The sequence below is a fragment of the Meleagris gallopavo genome, chromosome 1, assembly GCF_000146605.3.
Source record: "Meleagris gallopavo isolate NT-WF06-2002-E0010 breed Aviagen turkey brand Nicholas breeding stock chromosome 1, Turkey_5.1, whole genome shotgun sequence".
NCBI lineage: Eukaryota > Metazoa > Chordata > Aves > Galliformes > Phasianidae > Meleagris > Meleagris gallopavo.
In genome coordinates this window covers 107,208,296-107,230,475 of record NC_015011.2, presented here as the reverse complement: position 1 = coordinate 107,230,475, position 22,180 = coordinate 107,208,296, and the positions used below count along the sequence as shown (strand labels likewise).

Sequence of the window (22,180 nt, the reverse complement as noted above, 5' to 3'; positions counted from 1 at the left end):
TTTTATGAGTAGATTGGCAGCATCACTCAAACTAAATCCTCTACTAGGGAAAGTCCTCTGAGTACCCCCAAAGTGCTACACAGCTGGTTGAAGATAGGGAGCTTATTTGTCACGATGCACAAACTAAGATATAAATCATTTGACTGGCTCAGAATTGAGCTGGCTGCTCAGAAATGGCAGAAGAAAAGCACTGTGTGGGTATTCAGATCTGCAGATGTGACTCTGGCCTGACATAACCAGCACAGAGTGACTCCCTGGAGCAGAGCTGTGTGTTACCCTGCAGCCGGACAAACGCGCAAGGCAGGAAAGTTGTTCTTGATTAAAAACAAATATTGAGCATGGCAAGAAAATGAGTAAGGATAAACAGATTAAGTGTGATATGTCTGAAGGCTTCCCACAGTACAAAAGCCATATGTGGGAAGCATGAGCCTAAAATTAAACTCCAAGCAGTGTGAGTTAGGGTTCTTAAAAGAGGCACCTGACACCATCAGAGGGGAAAGTCTGAGTAATAGGCTCCTCCTGGGAGACTCTCTCTTTTTTCCCATGATCTGCACCCTCTTTCTTGTGCTGTGCTCATCCAAACAGGAAAACACCACTGGAGATGGGACCAGACGAGTTGACCCAAGCATCTCCTTGCAGCACCAAGGCAGCAAGGCCCACACAGGCTGGAACTGGTGTGAAGGTCACAGTGAAATAAACCTTCTAGTGGCTTCCCTCTGCAACACTCAGCCATACAGGGCCCAGCACAAGCTCAAGTATGAGAGCAAGAGTCCATTTTAGAACAGATTTTTAATTTTTTTTTTTTAAGCCAATCAACAAACCATAAATTTACTCTCAAAAAGTGAGTGACTAGCACTGTTCTTGTGGTAGACACTGCAAACCATAACCTCAGCCCCTTCATCAGAACTCAGTCACCACAGCAATACTTGCCCACTGTGCCCATGCAGCTGGAGTGACCACAGTTTTCATACCTGTGTTCCTTGCTTTCCTACAGGCCTCCTTGCTTTAGCTTGCAGGCTTCTCAGCTCTGATGGTTTCCTCCTGATTTATCTTCTTTCTGTATTCAATCAGCAGCATTGTTCCTTTTCTTCATTGAGAAAAACAAAAACCAGATCCAGTCAACATATATTTTGTTGCCATTTGGAAATCTTCAAGCAACTGTTTGCAGTGACTGCACTGAGGTAAAAACAGTGGTGAGACCTCTCCCAGGGAGTCATTATTGCTCCCAGAATATGAGCAAAAATTATCAGCCTTTTGTCATTGAACACTTTACCGGTTATATAATATTTTCACAGTTTCGAGAGACCACAGCGTACTCAGCCTATACGAATCTCTACTGTTTTGAGAACCCCAAGAACCAAGCTCTGCCCTGCCCTGGTGCTCAGAGGCCACGGGAAAAGCATACAATGCTTTGGCCCCCGCAATGTAGCGAGTTCTTACAACCAGCTCCCACCAGCAAATGAAACAAATGAATTTGTTATTTAAAAATATCAGCCCCTCTATGTCAGGTAAGAAATTAATAAATGATTCAGAAAGGGAGCTTTTCCTCTTCTGCCTCTGTAGAGGAGCTGTCTTCCTCCAACGCTGCATTGTTCCAGCACAAAGAAGGCTCCCTTTAATTTAGCTGTTTGAGATAACAAACTCAAATTTCTTAGTCATCCAAAGGCAGAACTATAGCTCTTTGCTGGTGTTATAACTTCATTTTCACTGTAATCTGTGCATGTGGGTCAACAAAACACATTATCTTTTCCTATATTCAACTTTTTTTGTTTGTTTGTTTGTTTTTTAAATGAGAATCCCTCCAGTATGAAACAGTGAGCGGTGAGAAATAATCAGCTCAAAGATGTTTTAGAAGGGCAAGATGTGAAATTTGACCATTATCGGTATCAATTCTGTGCAGTGCTCACACAACTGTTCACAAAAGGATGCAATTATTACGATAGATAACAAAAAATCTTTATGTCAAGGAGTTCTAGGTTTTGTATGGTTGCTCAAAGGCTTCGTTATGAATACCAAGGGTCTGAAACACCATGCATGTTCGTGTTTCCTCAAAGGAGTTACACAAGTCTCCAGTGCAAGGGCGTGCCTGAAGGTTAGTACCACAGCCAGGAGACAGTTTTCCCAGCAGTGCCCCAAGAGTCAATCCAGAGGGAAATGTGTTTTCAATGTAGTTTTAAATAGTATAAAGTGAACCATTGATGGCATGTTATTCACATCTTTAGTTTTTTATTTTTTAATCTACAATGCACGGCAAATCTTGCCTTCAGAAGCATCAGATAATTGTAAGCTACTGTTAGTATTTCTGACTGAAATAAAAGTCAAAAGAAAAACACTAGCTGAAAGATGCATCTATGTAAAATGCCTACGCTTGAAGCTGGACACCGCTGGCTCTTTACAAGGGCTTCTTTCCAGTTTTTAGTTTTGAGCACAATCAAATGTTTGAGGCATGTAGACAAGTTATCTTGGTAGCAGGGTTTATTTCACACACCTCCCTTAACTGTATCTTTTTAGAGACAATGACAATAACAAGGAAACTAAGCAAAAGAACTTGCCAAAATTAAAACTTCTACTAGAAACAGGGAGTCCCAACATGCTCTAAAAGCCAATAGGGACATATATGTTGTGCATTAGATATTCAGGTGAGTGTACCTTCCTCTATGCCACACTATAGACACAGCTGAATAATAGATATAGTTACCAGAATTCTCTTTCTTTAGGTTGCACTTCCTTAGGCTCAAATAGTAGAAGCATGCTAAATGGCTAAGGAAGCAAACAAAACATCATAAATTTCTATTATTCACTATGACGTGCTCCAGAACAAAAGAGTAAGTGTTTTTCAAATGTTATCCAGAAAGTATTGTTGATTAATGAATGTATTCAAAATAATGAGGTCTTTTGGAAACGCATTAAAAAAAAAATAGTGATGAAATTAATCAGATTGATTTTTGCTGACAAATTACTAGCCCAGCGTTGTCAGGTAGCAGTCTAGCTAAAAAGTAATGTGTAATCTGCATTCCTTTAATTGTCTTGTTATTATTTCTTGTTTTCCCACCTATGTGGAGCACTTTTTCACTTAATGCAAAGTTCCAAGAATCTTTTTCTATCAAAAAAATTTGGCTTTGAGTTGATTAGTCTGAAGGTGACTAATTTCCACCTACCTCAATTTCTTGATCACAGTGGTCAGTCAAAATTTGGGATCCGGTAGACTGTTTCAAATTAAAAGGATAATAAACCCCATTTATTGATTGATTATATTGTGTTTTGTCAAACTGGTGTAGGGCAGTGTGGGAGGTAGAGCATAAAGACCTGTTTTGTTGAAGTCAACACCAGGAAAGGAGATCCTTGCAGGTGTCCTTCAAAACATTTCTGGCCAGCTGCTGTTCCCAAAACTCTTGATAAGAGCTTCACTACCTTTCCATCCTCATTATCTCCTCTATCATGATCTCCTAAGTGACTCCCAAAATAGTCCATCTATGCATAAATTTCACATTCTTGACAGAGTGTCATAATTGATATATTCATTTCATCCTGAAGAGGTGATACCATACAAAATGTGTCTTGCCATTTCACCAAGAAGTTGGCAGGAGTGGCTTTATGGAGATCTATGAAGTTATTTGTCTGAGATATCAAGAAATATAATGGTGTGGTTAGATGTCAGCTTGAGTAGATTGAATTTGCTCAGATGTACTTTGCCCGAATACACATGCACCAAATTGTGTGTGTACATATACTTATATGCAAACCCATACACAAATGCACAGAACCAATATGTATACATATTTGTATGAGCACATATTTTCCTACAGATGTATTCATATACAGCAAACAGATGAGTTTATTATGTTTTTCTTCACTATTGTACAACCAGACAGAAGTCTTTGGATATTCAAAAATCATCTAACACCATACAAGAAGAAACTAATGGGTGCTGAGCATCAATCTCATAGTTTTCAAGAAAGATGAAGGTCTGTGGGGACGCTGCTGCCATTCATTGTGTTTGCAGAACAAAGAGAGCATACACAGATGTTCCCTATCACAGAGGGATTAACAAAAAACTGAAAGAGAAAATTCTTCTTCCATCTGAATAAGACAACTTCTCATCAATAAATTTTTAACCAAAACTGTCCTCAAGGGAAAGTTCTTCCATTTCTGAGTTTGAGGTCTCCTATTATATCTACAGGATTTTATGACCAGCTAATATGGTCCAGGATGGTAAATGTCTATGTTCCTCACTTTACCACCATTTAATTTCTCTGTCCTAAGGAATCAGATCATGGACAAATCCTATTGATGTAAATGCCGTGGGGTAGAAAGAATGTTTGCCACCAGACCATGCTCTGGAATGACAAGTATGCAAGAATTAGCATCTATAACTCTCTATAAACATTAGGGTTAATCTCCAGGGTTTACAAGACTCTTTAAATGTGTTTTAATAGGACAAAATGCTTTGCTCAGTACTCATCCAACACTTCACATATCAGCAAAGCTTACAAGAAGGTAAACTGAGCTGGAATAATAGTTCAGATTTGCAGCCAGGTCTCTAATGAAAATGCCAAAGTCAAAGTCAAAGTAATAAATGGATTTGCAAATATAATGTCTTCCCAAATGGCCAAAGAACACTCCAGTCTGGCAGAACAGTTGTAAGGGAAGAGCTGCAAGAATTGTATTGTTCTCTCTGAAATCAGAAATCTAAATACATGGATCAAATTATTGCACAGAGAAAATGTAAGAATTTGCATTCTGCCAGTTTCACAGAGTATGGGTAGGACTTCATTCCTGGGGCAGTCTTGTTGAGTGAAACACTGCTGCCCGCTGAGTTTGATGCTGATGAGAATGAGTAAGTGCAGTTTATAAAAGATGAAGATTGTAGAGGCTCAAAGTAGCTCAATGGTGTTTAGATAGTCCTTTATTTAACCAGCTACCCACCAGCATCTTCCAACATTCACTGTCAGTCTTCTGGCAAAATAAACTGGCACTATTAAGAGACTGTGGGAAAAGTATCACCCAGACCCATTTGTCATCCCAAGCTCTGGTCTCACAGTTACAAGTCAAGACAGACTATGCAATAATTGGATTTCCAGTGCTGTGGCACTGTTGTCCACTTAGCATTTTCTACATGCAGATGTTTCTCCAATGGGAGACTTAGGTTTCATTAAGCGATGCCCAAGTCCCTTTTTGGAGTCTCTTGTGTCCTCCTCGCCTTCTGTTGATCTGCTTATAATATCCTCTTGCTTATACAAGCCCTTCATTAAGCTAATAGTGGCTAAAGGATATAGGGATTATGTGAAAATTCTTACCCCAAATGAGAATTCAAATACAATTAAAAAATAATACAGTAGTATCCTGGCTATCAATGGGATAATATTAGCACATCATGCATAAATCAGACACAGGCTGTTCTATTGTCCTGGTATGGCAGTGAAAAACTCAGACTGGGATGAATTTCTTCCATCCTTTGTGAGATGTCCCAGTCCGAGCTGGTCATCTCAACTCTCTTTATAGCCAAGAAAAGAAAGATGATGCTAGCAAGGCACAGACAGTCTGGATTATCTAAATACATAATTTAGGAAGTTAAGACAAGGGCCTGAAAAAACCTGCTGTTCTCCACTGATAAAAGTAGTCTGCATACATATCAGTTTTGCAGACTTGCATCCTAGCTAGTTTAAGACAGGTGAGACTAACAATGCCCTGGGTTTATGAGAGCCTTTGGTGACCATTTGCTTCAGGTAGTCCTCAACTTGAGCAAGCCACAAGACCCAAATATCTCTTGTTTTTTCTTTGGAGAACTATTTTTTAAGGCGGATGGCCTCAGCCTCACAATTACCCAATAAACACATACAAAAGTCCAAATCAGCCTCTGTTATTAGATGATCATTTTGTTTCTAGTTAACTTGTTCTTCCTATGCTTTTTCAACCAAAACCAACTATCAAAAGAAAATAAAGATGGAAGGCTGAAGAAGTGACATATTTCCATTAAATCAATATGAAAATCAGCCAGACTATCCTAACAAAAGTAATGAATCAATTAGGCATTCAAAAGAAGAATGAGCTCATGTTTCACTACTTTATCCTCATCCTAATAATCACAGAACATTTGCCCAGCCTAGACTCTCCTTCCATGCCTCTATAAAGACCTGAGGGGACTTTTTGGAAGGAGTCCGTCAATATCTTAGCTTCATTGCTATTGTCTGTGTTTATCACTTGGCACAAACTCATCAGGGTATGGGTAGATTGGCAGGAAAAGGAGGATTGCTTCATTATAATAATTCAATCTGCACTGAGACAGACTGTCTCCTGTGCTACGTGAGAAATAGCTAGAAATTTTATTTCATAAGCAAAATTACAACTGGCCATTTACAATGCCAAGAGCAGCTATCATTAGACTGTGGTTCAGCTGGCTCTGCTCTCCAACCCTTCTGACATGCTGGAGCAAAGGGGTGACAAGCAAGAGAAGGTCTGACATCTTTAGCATAGAATCAGAAAGTTCAGGAAAAGTGTGCTTATATACCTAGAGAAGAAATTATGTAATTTCTTGTGTATTGAATTGGGAACAATTTTTTGCTTTAGAAACAAACTTGCCTTGATCATTGCCACTGAAATCTGCTGGGAAGACTCCCATGGCTGGAATGTTTAAATCAATCATGACTCTGTATTTCAGGAGGATCGACTGAGCAAAACACTAAGGACTTGCACTGGTTGTGAAAATTGTTTTGTGTGGCTTCAAAGTTATTAGTAACTCAGGAGTGAATGTTCTCATACTGTCATGAGTTAGCATCCTCTGAAATGATGTCTGAGATTAGCACAATCAGTATCAACACTAAAAGCAGCAGGAAGACTGAATGTACTTCACTGGATTATGAGGTCTAGGGACAAAAAATTGCATGTCATGGGTGCTGTGCAGCATGTGCAGTGCATCTACCTCCCAGTGCATCTACCTCCCAGTGCATCTACCAAAACATTTATGGATTATCTAGACACACAGAAGACATAGCATAGCTTCAATGAATGCAATGTGTAACATGCAGTGCATAACATCTGGTGTGTAATGTAATATCTACTAGATATTTTTATCTACAAGTTACCAGCTGGTTAGACAGTGCAAAGCAGTAGCTGTGTAGATATTAGCCATCACAGATGGATAATGTTTGTTGGGATCATCATCATGTATCCCCAGACAGGACTGGGTGTTTGAAAGGTCTGGCTTCAGAAAGCTGAAAATATCAGAAGGAGGAATTCAAACACGCAAATGCGAATGACTGACAATTTCTTATGACAAAAGATCGGTGATAAGCAGAATTAATGAATTCTGACTTCTGAAGAATGTTTTTCACCACCAAGTGACCCTTTATGTCAAATAAGTTCTGATTTTGGTCAGACTTTAGGACACTGAAGGCTCTCTCTGGGGTCAATCCTGTAATGTATAAAGTGATCCCATACTAAACACTTTCATCCAGATAAGTCATTACTTGAAAAAAAGGAAATTGTTGTTAATGAGAAAGAACTGCAGGCTGGGAATTGTAGTTGTATGGTAAGGAAGTAAAAATCTATAGTCAGCAGGAGTTTTAAAAGTATGGTATCATCATAAAGATACCACATAGATAGTAAATGGACACGATAAGACTGTCAATAATAATCTAAAAGAAGTAGAAAATCCAAGTAAATATTTTGCACTTATATTTAGGAAAAATCCAGATGATGCATGGCATCTTAGGAAAGAAAAAAACAACCCTTTCTTTATAATCTCTGCGTGTCACCTCTGTGCTGAGAAAGATCATGGAGCAGATCCTCCTGGAAGCTGTACTTAGGCACACTGAAGAGACAGTATAGGATAACCAGCATGGCATCACCAAGGACAGGTCTTGCCTGACCCACTTTGTCACTTTTTATGATGGTGTAACAGTGTCAGTGAAGAGTCACCGGTGTCATCTATCTGGACTTTCATAAGGCCTTTGACATGGCCCCCCATGATATTCTTCTCTCCAAATTGGAAATACACAGATTTAATTAGTAGACTTTTTGATGGATGAGGAAATGGTTGTGAGATTGTGGACCACCAGAGAGTGGTGGTCAATATCTCAAAGTTCCAGATGGAGATTGGTGGCAAGTGGTGCCCCCCAAGGGGTCAATACTGGGACCAGTGCTCTTTAACATCTTCATCAATGACATTAACAATAGGATCGAGTGCACTCTCAGCAAGTTTTGCAGACGATGCCAAGCTGAGTGGTGCAGCTGCCATATCCAAGTGACAAGATATCATCCAGAAAAACTTAGACAGGCTCCAGCAATGGGCTCAGGTGAACTTCATCGGATTCAATATATCCAAGTGCAGGGTCTTGCACCTGTGTCGAGGCAACCCTCTCTACCAATACAAGCTGGGGGATGAAAGGATGGGGCACAGCCCCAACAAAAACAGCTTGGGGATAAGGGTGGATGGAAAGCTGAACATGAGCCAGCAATGTGCACTTGCAGCGCAGAAAGCAAACCATATGCTGGGCTGCATCCAAAGAGATGTGGCCAGCAGGGTGAGGGAGGTGATGCTGCCCCTCTGCTCTGCACTGGTGAGATCTCACCTGGAGTACTGCGTCCAGATGGGGAGTCCTCAGTACAGGAGGGACATCGACTGTTCTGTGTCCAGAGGAGGGCCACAAATATGATCCAAGGGATGGAACACCACCCATGTGAAATCAGGTTGAGAGAGCTGCGGCTGTTCATCCTGGCAAAGAGAAGGCTCTGGGAGTCCTGAAAGCAACCTTTGAACTTCTAAAGAGGGTCTGTAAGAAAGAAGGGGACAGATGCTTTAGTAGGATTTGCTCTGGTAGGACAGGGGGAAATGCTTTTAAACTAAAAGACAGGATATTTAGACTGAATATAAGGAAGAAGTTTTTTATACTAAGACTGGTAAGGCACTGGCACATGTTGCACCCAGAGAGGTGATGGATACCCCATCCCTGGAGACATACAAGGTCAGGCTGGATGGGGTTCTGAGCAACTTGATCTTACTGTAGGTGTCCCTGTTCATTGCAGGGGAGTTGGAATATTTGACCTTTTAAAGTTCCTGCTAACTCGAAATATTCTATGATTCTATAACAAGAATTTCTGAAGTTAGAAGATTTAAATTGGAATTTCCTGAATAACTTGTGTCCAACAGGCAAAATTGTTCATTGGACCCCTGCTGCTGATTTTGAATAAGTCTTGGAACACCAGCGATGCTAGAGATGTGAAGGAAAGATACTGTTGTGCCAGCAGAGAGTAACTAGGATGACATGAATTAATATAGCCTGTCAGCCTGACATTAATAGGAACAAAATGATAGAGTTATTATTTGGGGACACTGTTAAGAATTAGTGGGAAACAACAAAATTAAACTGAAATTGAACTTATTTAAATAGACCCTGTCCAAATAATTTTACAGAGTTGGAGCATGTACAAGTTTAGTTGGTAAAGCTAATAATGCTGGTGTAGAGAATACTTCTGATCTAAAGCTTGTGAATTTGAGTCATTTCAAATCCATTTTTAAAAAGTCAGTTATTCAGAACTGAAATAGTCTGTTTTACCAACAGAAATGTCCTCAAATAAGAATGACTTTGGGGAATCTGTCAATCTGATGACTAGTGTTCTTGGCACTTCCGTCTTTAACAACCATTCACTGTGGACGGGTCTGGTGAATGGTGAAGATCTAACAGCTAATCTGAGAGACCAGTCTAGTTTGTTCGGTAACTGTAAGACAACACAAATAAGGGACAGAAAAGGAGGTGAGATATAACAAGTAAGAAGATGAGTGATTTCAAAGAGATTTCCAACTCCTTACAGAAAGTCACTCAAAACTAAGCTCTTTATACTTTTCAGTGACTGAACAGGAAGGAAATAAGAAAGGGAGGAAGGGAGGAAGGGAGGGAGGAAAAATCTGTGAAACACTGAAAGAAGGAAATTTTACTCAGGAAGAAATCCAGGTAGTCCCATTTGCAGTTTTACTGTGAAGACCTGTCAAGAAGACTCTCAGCTATATTCTAACCTTAAAAATCTGAGAAAATTGATAGACAGTGATATCATATACTTTGAGTGAGTCTTTTATCCAGGACACCATCTTATCACTGAGACACCTGGGAAAACCTCTACATAGTAGAGTGTTCAAACATTCCCAAAGTTACTATTTGTTTTTACTAGCTACGTGTTCTTACAAAAAAAAAAAAAAAGACATCTTGGCTTGTCCAGTCACCATTTTCAGTCACTCTAAAGCTTTTCTGTTGGTCTTTTAACTGTGTCCTGATAGTATAGGACATTTATAGATCTTCAGATCATTTAATATTAAGGAAACCATAGGCTCAAAATTGTTTATCCCTTTTCTTCATACACTTCTGTTCCTTTTGTTGCATTGTAGAATTTCCTGCAAACTGATTTTACGAAGAAGCTGAGTACATCTCTTACTCTTTATCAGCTGATAAGCTGATCTGATGTACTTCTGTCTGCACCTTTGGTATGCTCAGTGGGAAAGTTTCTATTTGTGGAATCTGTTCCTTTAGTTCACGTGGCCTTGCAGCCATGAGTTTGACCACTTCCAAAGTTTTAAATCAAAATTTAAGCAAAATCACCATGGTTTACTCCCGTTTCCCATCAAAAATGTGTGAAACTACCAATCTTTCCATGGTTCTTGCCAAAAACCACAACTCACTGCAAACTCATTCAAAAGCAATTACAAACTTAACCTAAATTCATAACATTTCCAATTAATATGGCCAAGTTTTTCAGTTCAACAGATTAAAAATTGTCACATTTCATGTCTCTTCGTGAACATTTTGTTCCACTCAAATCACAATCCAGCAACATATTATTTCCGCCAAGTTAAAGTCATAAAAAAATCTACCTTTGCATTTTGAAAACTCTACATTTTGTTGGAGTTCAGATATGCAGCTTAATTTTGTCCTGATGTCCAAAGAGGGGAGGAATCTGCTTCTAGATCCAGAACAGTTTCCAAGTCATAGCCATACGCAGATCGGGATAGTTGGACCCATATGCTTTTGTTTGGATCCATTGCTAATTTTACTTAGAAGGAAGGGTGTGCTCAGATCATCTGCAAATGTTTTAGGCCAATGTTTTTTATGTTACCACTCTTTAGCTGAAAATTATTGCCCCTTGACTGATATGTAATATCTAGCCACAGCAACCCACTGCTTCACTGTGAAACAGGTCCTCTGGCCCACCTTCATGAGGAGAAGCAGATGAGTAGGATGGACACCTAAGAAGGTGCTGGATCAATTGTTTGTCATCACATTAACTACCACCTATGCATTCCAGAGATTATTTTTTTCCCTGCATTCTGCATTCTTTCCCATAGGTAAGATATCTGGAGATAGAAACATGGGCTGATGATGACTGAAACCACAATCCCTTGAACAGGATGGCCCCTTTACTTTCCAGACCAAAGCAATCTCAGGGACCATGCTGAAAAGAAAAAAAAAAAAAGATTTATAGGTTTTAATCTCCCCATGAGGTATGACAGTAAAGTACACTAATATATAGGACAGGAATTAATACTGAATTTATTTAGTATGTTTTTCTTATTTCATCTGTCAGAGGATTACTATTTCAATTATTTATTAAGAAAATTATGTTTTTCAAGGTAAATGCATTACTTTTGTTATCTGCTTTCAATTAGCTGGGAATTCACTATGTTCAGCCAAATGTCCATTCATCAACAAATTCCAGATTCCTGGCAGTCTAAACAAATTCCCAATTTTCTTCTTTTATGGCTAAAATAAGTGAAAATATTCGTGCCTCATGCTAAATCATGGCTGGGCTTAGCCTAGCTGGAGGGAAAAGAAAACAAGTATGGAAGGTCTTCTTGAAATATATTACTAGATGTTTTGATAGCAGTAGAGCTAAAATATTTAATGATCATTTTTTCTCTAAATGCTTTGTTATACTATCTAGGTGCCCTCCTTCACAAGCCATTACTAAACTAAGCACGGCAATCTCCAAAATGTGTGCAACAGGTTGATAGGGGTGTGTCTTAGCTGAGAGCTCTGTCCTCTGCATAGAAGTTCAGGAATAAAAGGGAAGCAGAATACAATTTGCACTGGTGCAAATCTTCCTGCCATGTTCTACCCTTCCACTCAATGAATTCATATGTTTAGGTGCACTGCTATGCAAAGGAGCTTCAGTGGTGTCATATGCCACTTGCTGCGAGATCAAAGTCCTACGCTCCAGTGGGGGAACTGGGCTTCTTGCAGAGAGGCTTTTATCCCAAAAAAGAGTGTAAGTATTAAAGTGGATCATATTCAAAGGCACTTCTGATACCTGTTTGCAATTGACACTTCAGTTGGTACTGAACCAAAGACTTTTACAAGGAATCGCCTGGGTGAGGCAGAGAGAGGCTCAAACCCTGACAGCTGTAAGGATGGAGGACAGCCAGGAATGCCTCTGCAGCCTCTGTGCATGCTCCTACAGCTTGGAACTTGGTTAATCTATAGATACTGTTTTGAATGGTACTTCTTGCGTGCACCGACTGGCTCCAAGCTCCAGGGAGAGCAGAGGAGTCGGGATGAAGAAATCCCACTGTCCTAGATGGCTTTATCAGCCTCCTTCATCTCCACAGGACAGCAGGGTGGGCATCCCAGGAAGTGAGATTCACATTCTAGGCAAACAATGGATCCCAATTGGCCAAGTGGCTACATTTCCATCCCAGAGGGTAAGGAGGTCCCTACAAGAAGTTAGGACCTTGGTGGTATGTTCTGTTGGACCCAGGGGATTTGCTGTGAAACAGACAGAGGCTTAAAATATTAGCAGCATTTAAAGCTTGACTTTTTCCTTCTAAAGTATGGAGGTTTTCAGTAATTTTAGTCATCTGTGCTCTCTCCTCCTTCTTTTGTTATGAAACTACTGTGTCCCCAGGCTGCCTCCAGAGATATTCTCAAAATTCCTTTGTTCTGATTGTCTCCTCTGGATTACACTAAGTCATTTTCTCTTAATGTTGCTCTTCTTTTTCCCAACTAACACATCAAAGGCTCTGATTATATTTGTTTGGTCATCTCTACCTTCCTCCTTGCTTCACACAGCAGCTTGTCTTTTTGTTTTCTCTTTCTTGTGATTTTTGGTTAGTAATGTTTTCATTTTGTGGAAGAAAGAAGAAAGATACTTAATCCTTTCCCATCATAATCGGGTGTTCATGGGTCTCTCCCTCTCCATGCATGCTCTGAGACGAAGATCTCCGGTGTACCATAATTTTTATAGTGTGAGTAAAGAAACAGAGTCATGATTCTGTCTGTCATGTCCAGGCTGTTCAGAAAGCTAAAAACCCTTAGATGGGACTTTTTCAACCAGACCCAGCAGAGGCATGAAGATAAGAATTCTTCCTTATATCATTTGCATACATCTCAGCCATACACCACTCTGGTAAGGTGATCAGGTTGCGATTTTTGGGTAAGCCCAATGTAGTCTTCATTTCTTGGTAACACGGAGCTCTGAGAGCCACCCAGCTCAGTACAATGGGTGCTTCCAACAGATAAAACAATCGCAATCTCCTCAACATCTGTCTAACGTCCTATAGCATAGGCAACTGTGAACTCGTGTGTTTATTTTAGTAGTAGAATACACCTGCAACTTAAATATTGTATGATAAGCAGATGTTCACTTCTATAAATTGAGCAGCACACAAAGATTTACGGACCCCAGAGACTGGGATTTAGCGAGTGAGAGCCAAGGTCACAACTGGACCTTCAGATTCAATAAATCCTGACATTACTGGAGCACTGGGGGAGGGGATGAAGGTGTCATCATAGACATATAACAATTTTTAAAGTATGCCAGCAATGATCTGCAAAGCAGATGTAAGTCAAGATGGTTTTGATACGTCCAGCTGACCCTACCAGGCAAGAGATTAAATAACTCAGTATTTTGTCTGGAGTCACAGATATAACATAGGGGTGGAAATGATGGTAATAAGCAAATTCACATGGTTTTTTTTCTAAAATCAGACCGTAATCAGATGAACTGAAGGAAAAAATATATATATTGAAAGAAATTTTGAGTATAAAACTGCTAATATTGAAGTTTATGCGGTATTGATAACAAATATGATGACATTGAGGAAATTGTTTCTTTGGTGCCATAAGAAGACAACAAAATCTCTTGATTTGTATGAAGCAGTAAAAATTACATTAAAGCAATTTTCTTTAACCTTTGTCAATGTATCTGTTATAGCTACTGATGGTGCTCAGTGATGTTTGGTTAAAAACAAAAAAGAGACTTATAAAATTAATAGATGATTTAACTGCAGCCACAATTCACATTTGATGAAACATCATTGAATTTTACATGAAGAAAATTTACACATGAAAGCTTTAAAAATTAATAAAGTTGTGCAAAAATGTTATCAAAGCTGTGAATTTCATGAAGTTCAAAGGATTGAATCATCACCAGTTCCAGGAGTTCCTTAAAAGTATGGATGCTAATTATGAGGTCATCATTTATTTTTCTTAAGTGAGGTGGCTAAGTTGGGGTAAAATGCTAGAAAGATTTTATGACTCCTGAAATGAAATCAAGTCATTTATGGAATCAAAAGGAAAATTTGTGCCAGAACTTGGAGATAAAAAATGGCTTACAGATTTAGTATTTTTGGTAGATTTGACCACTAAACTTGATTGAGTTAAGCATGTATTTTCAAGGTGAAAATCAACTGATCTCTGTTACGTTTCAAACCATAACAGCATTCAAAATGAAATTTGAATTATGGCAAGTTAAGTTACAGCAAATAATTTGATGCATTTTGATACATCGACTTTCAACAAGGCCAAATGCCACGTCCTGCATTTTGGCCACAACAACTCCAGGCAGCTCTACAGGCTTGGGGCGGAGTGGCTGGAAGACTGTCTAGAGGAAATGGACCTGGGGGTATTGATTGATGCTTGGCTGAACATGAGCCAGCACTGTGCCCAGGTGGCCAAGAAGGCCAATGGCATCCTGACTTGTATCAGAAACGGTGTTGCCAGCAGGAACAGGGAAGTGATTGTTCCCCTGTATTCAGCTCTGGTGAGGCCGCACTTCCAGTACTGTGTCCAGTTTTGGGCCGCTCGCTGCAAGAAAGACATTGAGGTCCTGGAACGTGTTCAAAGAAGGGCAACAAAGCTGGTGAGGGGTCTGGAGCACAGGCCTTATGAGGAGAGGCTGAAGGAGCTGGGATTGTTCAGCCTGGAGAAGAGGAGGCTCAGGGGAGACCTCATTGCTCTCTATAACTTCCTGAAGGGAGGTTGTAGTGAGCTGGGGGTCGGCCTCTTCTCTCGTGTAACCAGTGATAGGACTAGAGGGAATGGCTTCAAGCTGTGCCAGGGGAGATTTAGGCTGGACGTTAGCAAAGACTACTTTTCTGAAAGAGTCAGGCACTGGAATGGGCTGCCCATGGAGGTGGTGGAGTCACTGGTCCTGGAGGTGTTCAAGGAATGTTTGGATTTTGTGTTGAGGGACATGGTTTAGTGAGAACTATTGGTGATAGGTGGATGGTTGGACTGGATGATCTTGTAGATCGTTTCCAACCTTAGTGTTTCTGTGATTACTGTGATTTCCGTGATTTTTGTGATTTTTGTGTTTTCTGTGTCTAATGTAATTTCCATGGAAACAAATGGAAGGCATTACTTTTGGAGTGACCTTTGTATTTTACCTGTGAATTTTCAAATGAAATGTATCGAGTTGCATTCAGACATTCAACTCAAAGAAACCTTCGATCATGCTTCTTTACTAGACCTTCATGAGCCCTCTCTTATCAGAGAGGAATACTCACTTCACAGTCACACCTTCTTCATGTCACTGTTTTTGGCAGTACACACATCTGTGAAGAACTGTTTTCAAGGATGAAGCACAGGAAGGGTGAAATTTCATCAAAGATCTCTGACAAACACCTTGAGAGCTCACTGAGAATTGCAGCTGTTGTCACTGAATCAATTATTTCATCTCTTTCCTTTTGTTTCAATAAAAAATATTAAAAAATAAGTTTTGCTACTTAAACATAATAACTACATTATATATTTTATACACAGCCCTAGAGTTACTTATACACATTAGCTACATTATATACTTCATATGTATTCCAAGACATTTTCACTTCTTTCAGTGTGGCCCAGGCAAGCCAAAAGCTGGACACCCATGCCTTAGACTTTGATCTCTTTCTAGCCCCAGAGCAGGAGCAGAACCCATGCACTCGCAGCTCCATGCCATGCCCATTGGCTCCTACATCAGCATGGTGCCAGCACTAGGCAGGCCTACGTGAACACCCCATCCTTTTGGGCACCAGGCCCTCTCCACACCTGCAGTTTTGCAACTGTCTATGCTGTTTTAAAACAAACAGCTGAAATGGCCCATTGAGCAATTGTCAGTTGCAACAAAAACCCACATGAAGGTTGTGAAGGTTTCCAGCAAGCAATTACATGTTACACTGGTGTTTCAGCCTCTCTGTTTAGACTAACTTGCAGCGGTTTATGGGAATTATCTTCCCAGCAATTTGTAGGGACTTCCAAAACATGTAGTTCAGCCAAAAGCAAAACAGAAATAACCACAACCAGTGAGGAATTCCCCTCTTCCTGAATTATAACAAATAAATACGAATACCCATTATGCGAGAAAATGGAGGCAGATGCAAGCAAGAGAAAAAACGTGAAAATATCATGCTGATTTTTTTCCCGCTGAGCTAAATACCCACATGAACATCTCCCTCAAACTTGTGCCTGAAAGCACAGCTGCCTGAAACAGGAGCAGTCAGGAAGATGCAGCTTTTGGTGGCTTCTGTGGCATCTGAAATGAGAATCTGGAGCCAAAGTGAAGTTGCTGCTCAATGATGAATACAATCTATGCAAATGGCTGTGCTCCCAAGTAAGACTGTGAGATAGGCACTGGCTGCCAGCTGAATACAGACAAATAATCATATCATTCAAAAAGCACAGCAAGCTACAGCACCAGTTCAAGATTTCCAAGGCATTTGTGCAAGGATGTTCTAGATGTCTGTTCATAGGTATCTGCATTGGCAGGCCAGCCCACCTGCATGGAAGTCCCACAGGCATGAAGCAGGCAGGGCCTGAGCACCATCCTCCCTTGTTCTCATTCCAGCTCCAAGTTTTCACCTCATTGTAACTGTACCAGTCATGAATGGAGCATGAAGGCACTTGTTACTTCAGAGGATGTAGTGAAGTTCATCGTAAGTACTGTAAGATCTGAAAAGGCTGCAGTAACAATTCAATCTGCAGGCAGAAATTTTTCTGCCACCTGCTCTAAGAGCAGCCCCTGCCCTCACCCTGATCACCACATCCCAGTGCTTAGAGATCTTCCTCCACAGCCACAAGCTCTGGGATCACTACAGAAAAGTATTTCCCAGTGGTTTCTCCATGTATAGTGAAAGTCCTACACAATCAAGTGAACTGAGAAAGTGTATATGCTACGTGGCCTTTATTCCAATACCCTTAAACACTGTCTCCAATATATTTCCTATTTCCATACCAGCCAAGCACATTGTAGCTTCTTTACAGATGAGGCACCAATAGAGAATTTCCCTGCCTTGGAAATCAGAAAAGACAGTCCTGATATCATCTGTATGTTTGAAGGGAGCCCCTGGTGTCCTTAAAAAATTTATCATTTAAGGGAAATCGATATTCTGCCTCACTGCCATCGCATGTCAGATCGGGCTACAGGTGAATGTGAGTTTAGTGGTTGCTATTTATTGCCTAGTTGACCACTAATCCCATTTCCCACAGCTGAAATAAGGCGTTAAGAATCAACACACTTTCCCATTGAAAAGAAGACATTCCAAACAGCTGTATCCTTCAAAGGCTTAGGCCTTTTCTTTCCCCTCACTATCTCCCTAGGTAGCCCTCTGAGACACACTGTTATGTGGGATGCCAACTGCTCACTATTCATCATGGTCCCATTCTCTGGGGGGCCACTGATTTTGAATAATTTATCACTCAGTGTTTTGTGTGTTGCTGCAGAAATAAATCAGAACTGGGAGCACCAGATGCTCCCGCATCCCAATGCACTGTGTTAATTTATTAAAGAGGGGTTTTCTCGGCACAGCCTCGGGGTGCAGAAATCTCCTCCACAAGAGTGCTGGAGATGGGTGGGTTTGCTCTGAGCCAAGTGTGAAGAGCGTTGAAAGAGAGAAAGAGAGTTAGAGAGAGACTCCAATGTGGAAGTACACGAGCCTGGAAACTCTCAAAGGGTGAGCAGGCGGTCAGCTTTCCAGGCAGAGCTAGTGGTCACAGAGCTCCAAGAAAAATATATTTAGTCCTTAAGCGCGTAGCTTTTGTTCTGGGCTCACAGTCTCTTTGTTCCTTGGACTAGGTCTCGCACCCGGATATGGCAAGTAAATATCAAGCCATAAATCACAGATGTGAAGCTTGCTTTTCTTTCTTCAAGGTTGTATAATATAATGAAAATGATCAAGCAAATGCAAAGCTATTTTGCACTGCATATGCACGGAGTGCAAAAGCCTTGAGTCTCTTCCAATGAACCCACAAGAATGATGGGCCTCCTGTTAACATGAAGATCTATTTTTCTGAGGCATCCTACAAATCCTCTCATGGATTGAAGGATTTCTCTTGTTGTTTTTCTTTAATGCTCTTGCCATACAGTTAATTGAACGTATAATGACCCTTCATTCAAACCTTCTGCACATGTATATTTCGGTAGTTTCATCACGAGCCTCTGGCAGAACAGGAAACTCAAATTTCCTATGTTCTTTCCCTGAGACTTGAATGTGTGTCAACAGCTTTTTGGTACTTACCACTCATAGTCATTTCTCACTCCCCTATCAGAGATCATGAACCACTGCTGCTAAGACACAATCTTGTATCTGAGGCCACCGCTGGAGCACCAGACTGACTCTCCTGGAGGACAGGAAGCCTCTGGGATGTCTTGTCCTTGAAGTCCAGACCTGCCAAAGCTATGCCTTCTGTTCCAGCATCTCCTAAGTTGGCAGTGCCTGGAGTCCTGCTGCTGGTGTTATTCTGAAAACAGTTCCTCATAGAATATTGAAATGATACAATCATTAAGTGTGGAAAAGACCAACAAGATCATCTAGTCCAACCACCAGCCCATCACACCATGCCCACTGCCCACGTCCCTCAGTGCCATATCCACACAGTTCTTGAACACCTCCAGGGATGGTGACTCCACCATCTCCCTGGGCAGCCTGTGCCACTGCCTCACTGCTCTTTCTGAGAAGAAATGGTTCCTGATATCCAATATGAACCTTCCCTGACACAACTTGAGGCTATTACCTCTCACGCAAGGGGAAGAAAATGCTAGACTGTGTGATTCTTCTACGCCCTCCAGAACAAAGTAACACCTTGTCTAGGGCTATGCCTACACCACAGAATAGGATGTCCAGTACTGCTGGCACTTTAGCAGCCTCTGCTAATCTCTGAGCATGTAAAAATTGGACTTAAGAGCATCGTATATATTAACTGCTGTGGTGACAGCAATAAAAAGCACTTCCTGGACTTTCCTTTCCTTTGCAATGTTTCAAAGCTCCGCCACACCTCCAAAAGGACTTAGCAACCTTCAGCAGAGTTAGCTGGTAGGTGAGTTCAAGTCCCCATTTCTGTCTCCACTGTCTTCTTATCTTCACATTTCCACTTGCATTGATGTTTTCCCAAATTTGTAAGCTAGAGGGAGATACCCTATAAGCACAATTCTAGCCCAAACAGCTGCAGTTTGCCAATGTTATGAGAAAGCATAAGCAACAGCTTCTAATGGGAAGTGTTGGGCAATCCCATCTTTGCTGAAGGTAAATTTTCCCTCTGCCACCACCAAGATTAATTCCAGATTTCCCTGGGTTTATGGTACGCAGAGAGCCCATGCAAGGAGATTCTAAGCATGGCCAAGTCTAATGTGCTCTTGCAAATCTCTCAGCCTCAATATCAAGGGCCTTACTTTAGATTTTTTTTCCTAAAATCTTTGGGAGACAACACTGGGAAATCCTGATTACTCAGTAAGACTTTTGATTATTCTCCTGGTGGAACACAGCTTCCGCTAAATCAGAACTATTCTCTCCTTAAAGATAAGCAAATGCTAGCAAAATTACTGTAAATCATGAGATTACTGGCTAAGGTTGCAGCAAAACATAGTTTGCATCTTTACTGTGCTTTCTCTCATTTACTGCCTTATTCAAATGTCTTCTTTGGCACTGATAACATTTGTCTCAACCTAAAAGTGAACTCTGAAGCTGCGGAGAGTCTGAGCAAAACCCCTACAGCTGTTTAGGAATTATCCAGGAGGAAAAAAATGCACGTTTCCCAGTATAAACACTATCTTAGTTTTATTTTTATTTTTTTCTTGTTTGGGTTTTTCCAGTTCAAGGAGAACATTCAGTTTATTTGAAGTTAGATTATTTTATTTTATTTTATTTAGATGTCAGCACAGCACATCTGTAGCTCTCAGTGAGACAGAGGAACACAAGAACAGCTCTCCTAGGTCAGCCCAGAGGTCCATCCAACCCTATATCCTGCCTCTGACAGCGGCCGGTAGCAGATGCTCAGAGAGGGACCAGTGCCAAGAGGCCTCTTCCACTGTGCCAAAAACCCCAAGCTCTGTGGTTCAAGGACTTCCTGAGCTGGAGCTGCAGCTGGACCACAGTGTTTAACAGCCACCAATGGCCCTATCCTCTCTGAATTCATCTAATCCCCTTCAGCGCCTCTCTATCCTTTTGGCCTTCACAGCTCCCGGTGGCAAGGACCTTCACAAGGCAGCTATGCTGTGTGTGAAAGCAATACTTCCTTGGGCTTGGTTTAAAATTGGTAATATTCCTGGCAGGCCCTTATTTTTTGTACTGTGAGGAACACTGAACAGGTTTTCCTTGGTCCCAGACCACTGATAGCATTTGTGCCTTTTTACATGCTCGGTTTCATCACTCCTCTTGCACAAGCCTGGTCGTAGCTCTCATCATTCTTTTCTAATCTCTGTACCTCTGGCTCTCCTGGATCCATATTAGGAGGGGGGAAGCATGGCAGATCATGGATTTATGATTTACGATGACTTCCGTTCCCAGTAGTATTCGCCCAGAGAGGTGGATGCCCCACCCCCAGAGACACTCAAGGTCAGGCTGGATGGGGTTCTGAGCAGCCTCATGTAGCTGTAAGTGTTCCTGTTCACTGTGGGGAAGTTGAACCATATGGTCTTGAAGGGTCTCTTCCAACTCAAACCATTCTATGATTCCATGATCTGCCTTTTTTTTTTTTCTTTTTTTTCTCCATTACTGAGTACCAGGGACAGTATTTTAAGAGAATTTTCTACTGCTATTCCAAATTTCTTCCTAAAACACAGTACCTTGCCAAGAGCCAGTTGTTGGGTAAGCACTGATAGATTTGCTACTTTGTCTTTGTTTTATCACTTTGGTCTTACTGGTACTGAATTTCTCCTGATGTTTTTTCTCCCAACCACTCAGTTGCACGAGATGCTCCTGTGACTGTTTGATATCAGCTCTTTTGAATAATTCCGTATCATCTGCGGATCATCATTCAGCTAACTCACTCTTTACTCCCTCTTCCAGATCTTTGGTGAATGCACTGGATTATACAAATTACATTTTTACAATTTTCTAGACTAGAGGAGCTCTGCAAAAGGAATTGGGCCTTTTTCTCTGCACATCTTGTCTTTCCAGTGAGTGAAGTACCATTTTTGGAAAGCTGGATCCACTTAATGGGTGACGCCTTGGTTAGTCATGCACTTAATGACTTCTGCAAAGGCTGCCAAAAGATTTGCAAAGCAAGACTCCCCTACAGAAGCAACATTTCTCTCCTACTATCTTATGCTTATGGGATCGATCCATATCTGTCAATTCCAGTTCGTGAAATAATACTCAGTACTTTGCCTGGTATGGAAGACCAGCACACTAGTTTGTAGTTCTTGGATTCATTCTTTAATTATTTCTACCTATAGTTCATATGTCTGGAATAAAATGTTCATATATGAGGTTTAACTACTAATTAGAGGGACAAAAAATATCTCCGAAAGACAAGTTTAGCTACCCATCTGGTTATCATGTTAAAAACATTAACTAATTCAAAAAGTCCAAAGTATGCCCACAACTAAAACATTTTGAATGTGATTTTCCAGGTTGCTCTGGTTCCTTTAATAAAGTTCTGATTCAGTTTTTACATGGCAAAACGCATTGGCAGAATCTTTCCCCATGAACTCTTTTTTTTTT

The 22,180-nt window shown here is 40.7% G+C and overlaps 1 protein-coding gene across 1 annotated transcript in view; it reads right to left on the bottom strand.

The window, feature by feature from the left end:
- The window catches only part of LOC104909292 (EF-hand domain-containing family member C2-like), a 90,337-nt gene that overhangs the window by 22,250 nt on the left and 45,907 nt on the right, over positions 1-22,180 (bottom strand). The gene's annotated exons all lie outside the window — the stretch shown is intronic.